General features: G+C 45.2%; 1 protein-coding gene across 1 annotated transcript in view; it reads right to left on the reverse strand.

Moving 5' to 3' along the window:
* LOC139257404 (zinc finger protein 16-like) overlaps positions 1–12242 on the reverse strand; it is a 210033-nt gene extending 197791 nt beyond the window's left edge. Inside the window, exon 1 of the mRNA XM_070874452.1 lies at positions 12209–12242. The gene's annotated coding sequence lies outside the window, so the exon portion shown is untranslated. The remainder of the gene's footprint in view (positions 1–12208) is intronic.
* Positions 12243–12484: the final 242 nt, after the last annotated feature.

The following is a 12484-nucleotide window of genomic DNA, read 5'->3' on the forward strand; positions in this document are numbered from 1 at the left end:
GGAGAGTGCACGAATTTTAGTTTGTTTGTGTGTTTGGGTAAGCGAGAGAGTGCGTGCAAACGTGCTGCGCCATCTTACTGTGCATTTCATGTCATGTGAGAAAAAAGGCATCACATGTAACATGAAGCCACACTGATTTGATTGAACACGCATTCAAAAACTGCCTGACAGGAGAAGAATGTGCTGTGGGATTTTGCTATTCCACATCTGAAAAAAGTCAAATGATATAAGTTAGAAACATCGCGATTTTAGCGAGAGCTTGCGTATGGGCTTTGTGACATGATGAGCTCCTTCCCCCTTATTTTCAAATATAAAATAAAACCAAATCAAGACAAGACACAACATAACTGACTGACTGATTTATATATATATATATATATATATATATGTATATTTATAAACATTCCCTAATTTTTAAACTTCACAAAAAATGTACTTTTTCTGTTCCGCCTGCATTGGCTCGATTAGATTTGACCTCTTTCACAGCACACGCAGCTGCTGTCAGATCCAGTAGAAAGGCACTCGCGACTTTAAAAGATCGAATTTGTTGCCCACATCTTCCATCGTGGCTTGTCTTCCACCATGGGCTTACTGTGTTTGGGTATTTACTAACTGCACCCCCTGATTTCCAGTGGAATTCATCCAGTCACACAGCCTTCGTTTAATCAAAAATATATAGATTATGAAACAATTATTTATTTATTTAAATCAAATCAAATTCACTTTTTTGCAATAAAATTGTGAAATTATTTATTTTCTTATTATGATAAATATATAGATATTTTAAATTGTCTTTTTGTCTGGGTTGGTTTTAGTTCCCTCCCTCCTTCCTGCCTGTCGATCACATGTGGCATCAACAACCGTCCCAGCCCGCGTGATCCTGAGCCCCACGCTCAATCACGCACAGCACAATTGCCTTCAGGAATGATAGAAATCCCACTTTATTCTTTTAAAAGTGAACTGCTGTCAGTCAAGGGTAATTCTACATCTTTGTAAAAGGGATGTGCTTGTTTATCAGGATCATTCGGTGTCTGCTTAAACGGGATGGTTGTCAGTTGCGGTTCACAATTTGCACCTTTATGGCGTATTTTCAAATAATCCGGATCATTGTGTATATTTAAAAGGAATGTGATGTCAGCTGCGATGACCGAATTGTTAAACTGTTGTGTTTCAAGCTACATTGACCTTGCCTGTGTCCGTGCACATCCATATCGCAGCGCATCTATTCATTACTCGAAATATGCTCATGATTTACTGCATCCATTCCTTGCAATAACGCTTTGCCCAAAATTTGCTCTCAATATAAAAAACAACAAATTTTGAGCCACTGGCAGCGGATGCGTGGCCTAATGGACAAGGCGTCTGACTTCCATTTAACCACGATGTTATCAGAAGATTACAAGTTCTAGTCTTACCACAATCAACTAACTCGCAGCGTGAAGTTTTTCTATTCTTTGTTTTGATTCTGCCTCAAAATCAACCATCTCGGACAGTCACTCACCTGATGCAAAGGAAGGCTGTTTGCTTTAAGAAGCTAATGGCACATTTTCATCACTGTCGAACTGGTTGCACGGGCAGAACAGGCGGTGAAGTAGACTTCCTTTTATTTCTGTCTGGATGCAAAAAGTAGGTAATGGATGTCTGACGTTTCTGTAAATAGGAGACGAGGTGTCCGAGAGGTTCAGGCGCTGGACTGCTGATCCAGTGTGCACCCACCCTCGTCGTTATTGTATTAAAAATTTGACACCTCTGGTTTTTTTATTAATCACATTTAAACTCATTGCCAAATTCACCTTTTACTGACAAGGATGCATCTCATTGGTCATGTAATGTCTCAAATTAATAATATATTCATCAAAGGGAAAACATTAGCAGGACTATGGAGAGTGGGACTCATTGAATCGGTCTCTGTGAGTCAGCACAGGCACGATGGGCCGAATAGTAAACTAACGTCAAAATCTGAGAGCTACGCTCCTCGTCGACGGCGGCTTGTTGGTCTAGTGGTATGATTCTCGCTTTGGGAATTTCAAAATTGTAATGCGAGAAGTCCTGGGTTCAAATCCCGGACGAGGCCTGCCAACTTTTAGTCAAAGAACCGCTTCTGAGCTGGTCGACATGTGAGAAAACGGACATTATTCAAATTATAAACGTGTGATTTCGCTCCGTTGTTCCCACAGCGTCCAAATCCTGGAGTTTTCCAGGAGCAAAGTGAAACTCACCGAACTGAGTAAAGTTAAAGTATCTCAGATGTGCTCGGCTCCATGTCTCATTGGACAACCTAAACCCGTGTTTGGTTCCAGCCAATACTTGATCAGAATATCTTCATTTCTGCATGCATGAGCTCACCTCCATTGGGATAGGCATACATTCGGCGTCAATCTCCACTTCAAATTGAAACATACTCTGCCCTGAATATGAGAGCGTCCTGTTTCTCTAGTGCCGAAAAGATGTGAGAAGCTGACTTTTGAATTAGTCCCTTGGCTGCCGAATTTAAACCGTACAGGAAATCATCCGGGGTGGCCAAGCTGCCTGGTCTGATTAAACGGCGTTCACACCCTATATTTCAGGCATTTTTCCGTCTTCTGGCCTCAACATCAGGTATAGCGTATCGGATCATAAGCACTGCTCCCATTGTTTGGTAATGGTTCTGCTGTTCTCACTAACACCTCCTCTGAACCATCCTTTGTTACTTTATTGCACGCTTACTTTGCCTTTTCGCATTGTGCCATTTATTATTCAATCACACCCACGTTCCACTGTATCACAGACATTTGCTTTTGTCCTTCCCCGCTGCCTATTTTTTTCCAAGCGCTATTTTTGTCGAAAAAATCTGCGAGTTTTACACTTTTCCTAAAATATCGGAATGATCATCTGACTGAACCTGCACCCGGGATCTTCATCCATAGAATCTGCATGAACTGGTGAGTTTTACAGAATTCTCTGTTTTTGTTCATTCTGTTTCCGTATCCCTTTTAAGGTGATGTGCTGATCGCCGGGGTCATTCTCTGTATCTCTAAAATGGAATGCTATCAGTCTCGGATCAATCTGTGTCTGTTTGAAATGGATTGTGCTGACTCTCCCGGATTTCAATTTCAAATTTCAAAACCAGCCTTTGGAGAGTGCAGGAATTTTAGTTTGTTTGTGTATTTGTGTAAGTGAGAGAGTGCGTGCAAACTTGCTGCGCGATCTTACTGTGCATTTCATGTCATGTGAGAAAAAAGCCAGCACATGCAACTTGAAGCCACACTGATTTGATTGAACACGCATTCGATTACTGCCTGACAGGAGAAGAATGTGCTGTCGGATTTTCTATTGCACATCTGAAAGTAGGCAACTTACATAACGTAGCCAATTTGCTGACGATACAAAGATGGGAGGAAAAGAAATGTGTGAGGAGGACACAAAATATCTGCAAAAGGACAAAAGTAGGCTAAGTGAGTGGGCACAAATTTGGCAGATAGAGTATAATGTTTGAAAATGTGAGATCATGCACTTTTGCAGAAAATTCACGAGCAAATTATTATTTAAATGGAGAAAGATTGCAAAGTGATGCAGTACAGCGGGAACTGAGGGTACCTGCATGAAACACAAAATGATAGCATGCAGGTGCAGCAATTGATCAGGTAGGCCAATGTTATCTTGGCCTTTATTGCAAAGGGGATGGAGTAAAAAAGCAGGGAATTCTTGCGACAGCTATATAAGTTATTGGTGAGGCCACACCAGAAATACTGCGTGCAGCTTTGTTTTCCATATTAATGAATGGATATACTTGCTTTGGAGGCAGTTCAGAGAAACTTCACTGGGTTGATTCCGGGGATGAGGGGGTTGGCTTTTGAGGAAAGTTTGAGCTGGCTGGGCCTCTACTCTTTGGAATTCAGAAGAATGAGAGCTGATCATATTGAAAAGTATAAGATTATGAGGGAGCTTGACAAAGTGAATGCAGAGAGGATCTTTCCACTGATGGGAGAGACTAGAACTACAGTGGTCACCCATTTAAAACAGAGATGATCACTGTTCGGATATAAATCCAGCCTCTCCCTTTAAAATGAAGGGAACACAAAATAACGAGAAATTTCCAAAACCCAGGATTGAACTATGGATTGTTAAATCTCCAGTCTACTGCTCTGGAACTGACCTATCATACCCGACAGCAGCCATACGAAAACTTTCTCACACATTTCTGAAAGAAAATCTAACCCCAGGAGGAATTGCCCCGCCCACTTAATCCTCACTTCGGGGCATTGGGTCCCAAACAAATCTCGGGTCTCAGCTTGTGATACTGTAATGTAAAATTATATTGAAAATCTCTATGCTCAGGTTAAGTTATCGCTACCGACGGCGCAGGCACTCTCTGATTACAGTCTAGTACACGTTGCTAAGTTCAAAATGATGCATGTGTCCACACTGGCACTGAATTGCCTGATCGTCCTGCTGTGATGAGCAGGGTTTGTTAGGGTGATGCAGCGCCAGAACGTACATAGAAGATTCATGATAATTGTGATTGTTCTCACACTGCAGTTAAATGTCGGTCAGCGATGTTGAGAGAAGTCGATTTGTTTACTGCTGAACTTAAAACAATAGTGGGGGAAGTATTTTGTATCGCTGCAACGAATGATGCGCTGCTGATGTTCGGGGCAGCAGCAGTGTGGTGAGCTGCAAGTTTGTTCAGGAGCACCCACAGTGCGGCTAGACATCCACTGAAATCTATTTCATTCTGTCCTTTTCTCTGGATTTTTCACTCTTGGAGCCAGTGAATATTTGATTTGGTTTGCCTGTCTCGGGGACAGAGCTGTTCTGTCTGTCTATTCCTACTTATGACCATTTACGGGACCAGTCCGCTGCTTCAACTTTTATCAGCATCCCAGCAACAAAATAAACAGAAAGTTTGGCTCTCCGCCCCAGCGGCAAACAAGAAATGGATGTTATTCCAAATAATTCCCAACCCTTAGGATTCTGTGTGGATTTGTTTTAGTTTGAAAGATTAGATTTTAAATGTTAGGAAGAACCGAATAAAATATGAGAAATATTTGAATGGCGCGTCAGGGGATATCGGCGTTATTAGCACCAAATGAGCTAACCGGCCACAAAGTGCGCTAAACATCAGTGCCAGCCCAGCCTGAGGGGATTGTGTTTCCGGCTCACAGTGGGTGACCGATTTACTGCAAAAACATTGAACACATGACATCGCTTAAACAGTGTTCACTGTTCATATATAAATCTGGGCAGAGTGTAAATAAGAAGTAACGGAAAAACAGCGCATGAATCCAACAATTCATTATAGAAATTGCTGTCATGCAAGCGCTGAGCAGCCTATCTCTCAAGCAGTGTCCAGATATAAAACCAGCTTCTCCCCATAAAATGAAAGGAACACAAAATAACCAGCAATTGCCGAAACCCGGGACCTTTAAATCTTCAGTCTAACACTTTCCCAACTGAGCTTTTTCAGCCCGACAGCAAATGAAGCAAAACTTTCTCACAGCTTTTTGAAAGGTAACCCCGGGAGGAATTGCCCCAGCCACTCAGTCCTCCCTTCGGGGCAATGGGTCCCAAACAGATCTCGGAATTCAAGTTGTGCTAATGTAATATATAATGATAATGAAAATCTTAATGCTCAGGATAAGTTATCAGTGCCCATAGGCCAGGCATAATCTGATTCCAGTCTTGCACACGTTGCTAAGTTTAAAATTTTGAATTTTCCACACTGGTAGTGCATTGACTGACAGCCGTGATGTGATAAGGAAGGGTGATGTGTTACAAAAAGGTACATTGAAGAGTAATGATGGACATGACTGCCAACATTTACAGTGTCAATCAGCAATTCTAGTGTCAGTTGTTGAGAGAGGTCTAGTCATTGACTGCTGAATTTAAAACAGCAGGCACATAAGTGCATGTTGTATCGCTGCAACATATAATGCGCTGCTGATGGTTGGAGCAGCAGCATTGTGGTGAGCTGTAAATTTTTTCAGGAGTACCACTGTAAAGAGCCGAAAATACACTGTTCTCTGACCGTGAATCAAACCGAGGCTGCAGCGGTGAAAGCACCAAATCCTCACCATTGGTCCAGCGGGGAAGCTACTGCAAATATCTTTGCGAGCAAACAGTCTGCTATGTATGCACGCCTATAATGTGATGATGTAATGTTATGATGTACTGTAACACTGAATGTACCTTCACCCTGTACACACCTTACCTGTACACCAGAGGCTGCTGCTGCTGGAGACCTAAGGGTCACCTGCACACTGCAGGCAACGCTGTATAAAAGGGAGCTCACCTCTTGGTGTCATCACTCTGGATGCTGCAGTCTTCACAGTTTAAGTATCATACCCCTGCCTCGTGGAGTCATTAACAGAATATCTACCTACACAATAACTGGCGACGAGGTCACGAACTACACGCACAACATTTCGAATGTCAGCAACTATCAACTATTCACCGATGAGGAAGATATGGACGCCTTCTTTGAAAGGTTAAAGCACTTCTTCAGAGTCAACGACCTGGATGGGGACACACCGGCTACATTGCCACACAAGTGCAAGGCCGTTCTGCTTAGTAGTTGAGGGCCCACTATCCACTGCCTTGTCAGAGACTCGTTAGCCACAGCGAAGACAACAACCAAGAGCTATGGGGAACTTGTAAGCTTAATACATGAGTAATTAATCGCAAAGACAGCATCCTCACAGCCAGGCGCCGGTTCTACACTCACCAGCGACCCGAAGGCCAATAAATTGCTAAGTATGCTGCAGATTGAAGAAGATCACCATGTGATTTTGGCGACCACCTTAAAGAAGCACTAAGGGACATATTTGTTAGTGGAATCGGCCACAAGGGCCTCCTCCACAAATCGCTCTCTGCGGACATCAAAGACACCCAGCAGAATGCAGTTAAATTGATCCAGGCCGACGTGATTTAAGTCGGCGACTCCAAGCGAATAATGACCCACACACAGAACTCTAAACTAACGAATGCAGTGAACCGAATGGCTACTTCTAAAGGCAGAAATGCTGCCCTGAGTCCCACAGCCCTGCGCCCACCACATGGGGCAAATCGGTTAGCCCCATGCTGGCGCTGAGGAGGAAACCACAGCGCCCAACAATGCCGCTACAAAGACTATCGATGAAAAGGCTGCAAAGCGAAAGGGCACCTTCAGAGAATGTACAGAAAAAGCTTTACTCAGCACGTCGCTGAAGAATTGTCTGATCACCTGGGCTCCGACATAGATGAAGATGAAGCTGCTCAACCTCTCGAAGAAGAGTTTGGAATTTATACCTCCTCCACTGAAAGTTCCCCATGGAAGATGGAAGTAGACATGATAGGAGTTCCAGTTTCGATGGAGATCGAAACAGGGGCGAGCCAGTCTTTGATGAGCCAGCCGACCTTTGAAAAACTTTGGATCAATCCCGCCAAACGAGCAAATCTGTCTCCTGTCCAAGCGAAGCTGCTCACCTACACCAAAGGCAAATCACAATCGTTGGCAGCGGGGATGTCCAGGTCTCCCAGCGGTGTGATAAATCAATCTCCCCCTGTGGATCACTGCCATCGATGGTCCAAAACTGCTGGGAAGAAGTTGGATGAAGCAGGTCCAAGTCAGTCGAAGTGATGACGGCCTCCGCGCTCCAGCAATCCACATCCCATTAAGTCCAGAACTTGGATCCATGGCTGCACCTAGAATTCCTGCCGTCCAGCTCGACTGCGTGGCGACAACTTCACAACACCATGGCGAGGTCACCAGAACCAAAGGTCCAGACTTCACCTTCCGGGCCGTGGCAGAACTCCAAGTGAAGCAAATCGTCGGGAAAAGTGAATTCCCGGCGTCTGTGGCTGTACCTGAGAAGGAAAGATTACCACAGCCTCACTGGAGGAGAGCGAGAAGATGGCGGCCGCACCACGAGGCGAAGAACCTAAAATCAAGATGGCCACGACCAGACCACGAGGTGCAGCGCTGGAGGAGCGACACGTGGCAACGAGCGGCGAAGCGGATTGGAAAGCCCCCTTAAAGGAGACCGGTAACCGAAAGAATTTAACAGGACAGTTTCACTGTAAAAATGACAAGGACTTTAAAGTTAAAAATACAGTTCGCAAATGCAGGTACGATAATGTAACGTTGAATTGTGATGCCGGAGTAACTGATGAGAAAAATGTAACGAATGCTTGTGTCAGTGATGTTGAGAACAAGTTTGTAACCCTTAATGATGATGATAGAAATTTAAAAATGCCAAATGCAACCATGTATGGAGAGACCAAGATAAAATAAATTGATGTAAATGCTGTAAGTGACAATGTAATGAGAGAAAGCAGTGTAGATTGGACTATGTATGATTGGAGTCAATGTGTCATGTATACAATAAGTTTACTGTTAAAGGACACCGGGTTCAACAGGGACAATGTTTATGCCAGAGGAAACCCCCAGTGGGAGACCCCCAGGTTCAGCGTGCTACCTGACCATGTAGCCTGGTCTTTTGGGACAAATGTGATGCCCCAGGAAGGGCTTACACACACACAGTGTGTATAGACCCACTGCAGGGACATGGACAGCGGTCAATGGGCAGCACATCCACCAATACTGGCAACCTGCCCCAGATCGGCCCTACACCCGCTGGCCACCAGGGCCAACACCAGGAGCGAGAGGCCAGTACCCTCCAGCTTTCCTGCCGGACCCTGGAATGACCAGACTTTCATCACAAACAGAGGACAAGGAGCCCACAGCCCTGTGGCTCTGCCCATCACCATCACTATCTATCATCATCGGCAGTCCCTCGAATCCAGGATGACTTGCTTCCATATCAAAAAGTTCACAGGTGTTTCAATGAAGCACCTAAAATTCCAGATTCGAACTAAACCTTGAAATGTGGACGATGCCTGTGCGTGGATTTTTTTAAAAGTGTTTTGGCCCTTGCACACCAGTCACCACACAGGTTTGACAGAGCTAGGTCTTGGTCCAGTGGCAAGTGTTAACGAAGACTAACTAGAGACCAGCTCTTCTGCACGGAGCTAGTGCACACACATAGTGCAGTGTGGGCTGGCCCGTGCTGCCCTGGGCCCTCGCTTCTTCTGATCCCCGAACTAACGCCTCTGCTGGGGCCCGATCATGTCCCTCAGCATTCTCTCGCCGCTCCTTCGCCCCGACCTCGCCGGTCGTGCAGTAACTGCCAATGCTCCAATCACCGACCTGGACATTGCTGACGTCACCCTGCCTCTTGCACTCAATGCCGATCTCTGAGCCCATCTGCGGACACGCTCCCAAAGCGCTGCGCTGCTGTAAGGAGGCTGCTGCTCGCTGCCTTACCCCGGGGTCACGGTGTCTCCATTCCCGGCTGTTTTAAACCATCTTCATCCACTCACTGAGTGAATGGCGATTACAGGCAGGGCTGGGGGAGGAGATGGCGCATGTGCTATTCTGCTCACTGGAAATCGACACAGGGGGCGGGGCTGAACCGTGCATGCGCAGCTCTCTGTATTAATTCAATCTATAAAACTCAAAGCGCACATTCCCCTATTTACTTATTATCAGAATCTGAGCAAAGGAACTGGGCCTGGGGGAAGAGGACAGAGAATGATTAAAGCTGGGAACCTTGTCCCTTGGAGATGCTCAATTTGGGGTCATTCCGTGCAGGGTCTTTCTCTCAATGAGCCTCTCTTCACAAAGCGAACCTGCAAAAATATCAGAGGGACGAGGGAGTGGGAGTGTTTGCTGGGACCGTGCAGCAGTTAATATCTGACAGAAACAATCTGAGATCAGTTTAATTCCAGTAAAACACTCGGTCACTGAGAGTAATACTGAAGTGAATAATCAAGGGTCTATCGTGAGCGAGGAACTTAATACAATCACTACTCATAATAGTACTGAGAAAAATAATGGGACTAAAGGCAGACAATTCACCGTGCCCTGATGGCTTACATCCTAGGGTCTTAAGGGAAGTGGCTGCAGAGATAGTGGACACATTAGTTGTAATCTACCAACATTCCCTGGATTCTGGGGCGGTCCCAACAGATTGGAAAACTGAGAATGTAACGCCTCTATTTAAAAAAGGAGGCAGACAAAAAACAGGAAACTATAGACCAGTTAGCCTAATATCTGTCATTGGAAAGTGCTAGGGACCATTATGAAGGAAGCAGGAGCGGGACATTTGGAAAAGCATGATTCAATCAAGCAGAGTCAGTATTGCTTCATGAAAGGGAAATCATGTTTGACAAGTTTGCTGGAGTTCTTTGAGAATATAATGAGTAGGATGGATAAGGAGGAACCAGTGGATGTGGTGTATTTGGATTTCCAGAAGGCATTTTATAAGGTGGCATATAAGAGGTTACTGCACAAGATAAAAGCTCACTGGGTTGGGGGCAGTATATTCGCATGGATAGAGGATACGTTAACGAACAGAAAACAGAGAGTCGGGATAAATTGTTCTTTTTCTGGTTGGAAAATGATGACTAGTGGGTTGCCGCAGGCATCGGTGCTAGGTCCTCAGCCATTTATAATCTATATTAATGACTCGGATAAAAGGACCGAGTGTAATATAGCCAAGTTTGCTGATGATACAAAGGTGGATGAGAAAGCAAATTGAGCACACAGAAAATTTGCAAAGGGATATAGACAGGCTAAATGAGTGGGCAAAAATTTGTCAGATGTAGTATAATATGGGAAAATGTGAAGTTATCCACTTTGGCAGAAATAATAGAAAAACAAATTATAATTTAAATGGAGAAAAATTGCAAGTGCTACAGGACAGAGAGACCTGAGGGTGTTTGTGCATAAAACACAAAGAGTTAGTATGCCGGTACAGCAAGTAATCAGGAAGGCAAATGAAATGTTGGCCTTTATTGCAAGGGTGATAGAGTATAAAAGCAGAGAAGTCCTGCTACAATTGCACAGGGTATTGGTGAGACCACACCAGGAATACTGCATGCACTTTTGGTCTGCGTATTTAAGGAAGGATATACTTGCATTGGAGGCTTTTCAGAGGTTGATTCCGGCGATGAGGGGGTTGTCTGAGGAGGATATGTTGAGAAGGTTGGGCTAATAAACTTTGGAGTTCAAAAGAATGAGAGGTGATCTTATTGAAACATATGATAATGAGAGGACTCGACAAGGTGGATCCAGAGAGGATATTGCCACTCATAGGGTAAACTAAAACTAGGGTGCATCGTCTCAGAATAAGGGGTCACCCATTTAAAACTGAGATGAGGAGGAATTTCTTCTCTCAGAGGGTTGTAAATGTGTGGAATTCTCTGCCCGAGAACTGTGGAGGCTAGGTCATTGAATATATTTAAGGCAGAGATAGACAGATTTTTGCGCAATAAGGGATTAAAGCTTTATGGGGAGCGGTCAGGTAAGTGGAGCTGAGTGCATGATCAGATCAGCCATGATCTTCTTGAATGGCAGAGTAGAATCCAAGGGCCAAATGACCCACTCCTTCTTGTATTTCTTATGTTCTTATGTTCTTATGAGATAATAACCCTGGGACTGTACATGGGGACTCTAACCCTGGGACTGTACATGGGGACTCTAACCCTGGGACTGTACATGGGGACTGTAACCCTGGGAGTGAACATGGGGACTCTAACCCTGGCACTGTACATGGGGACTCAAACCCTGGGACTGTACATGGGGACTCGAACCCTGGGAGTGAACATGGGGACTCTAACCCTGGGACTGTAAATGGGGACTCTAACCCTGGGACTGTACATGGGGACTCTAACCCTGGGACTGTACATGGGGACTCTAACCCTGGGACTGTACATTGGGACTCTAACCCTGGGAGTGTATATGGGGACTCTAACCCTGGGACTGTACATGAGGACTCAAACCCTGGGACTGTACATGGGGACTCTAACCCTGGTAGTGAATATGGGGAATCAAACCCTGGGAGTGAACAGCTCTGGGGCTTTCCTGTTACAATTTTCTGGGATGTAACCAGAAGCTTAGCAATGAGCAGTGCCTTTAGGAGATGTGAGAAATCCGAGGTGTCGGGAAGAAAATAACTGAGCTGTTACTTTCCCAAGTTGGCCTCGCATGCGCTTTGCTGCTCACTGAACAAAGATGGCGGAGGACTGACCCTCTCTTCCTGTACAAAGATGGCCGCCGTTATCCGGCCTGTGACCGGGAGAAAGCCTCGAGGCTGCAGTGGCCGATATTCCGGTTATTATTCCGAGCTTCCGGCGGGCACCAGTTGTTTATGAAGCCTCCCCTTCTACCCGCTGGTCCATTACTCACCTCCGCCCCGCTGAAAATGGACTGTTTTGCGGAATAGATGATCACCATGTCCATTCCGCCACTGCACGCACCGCGCATGCTCCAAACACAGCTCGGTCTCGCGCCTGCGCACTGGCTCCCTGTATTCTGGGATCGGCATGTCCTCCGTCGCGGTGAATGCTGGGTAAATACCAAAGGCCACGTCAGGGAATGGAACTAGACTTACTGGGCTCCCATTGGGCACTGAACCATGTGCATTCTGGCACTGAGACTTTGTTTTTGCTGCTCTGAATAACC

Source organism: Pristiophorus japonicus, unplaced genomic scaffold, assembly GCF_044704955.1.
Source record: "Pristiophorus japonicus isolate sPriJap1 unplaced genomic scaffold, sPriJap1.hap1 HAP1_SCAFFOLD_83, whole genome shotgun sequence".
NCBI lineage: Eukaryota > Metazoa > Chordata > Chondrichthyes > Pristiophoridae > Pristiophorus > Pristiophorus japonicus.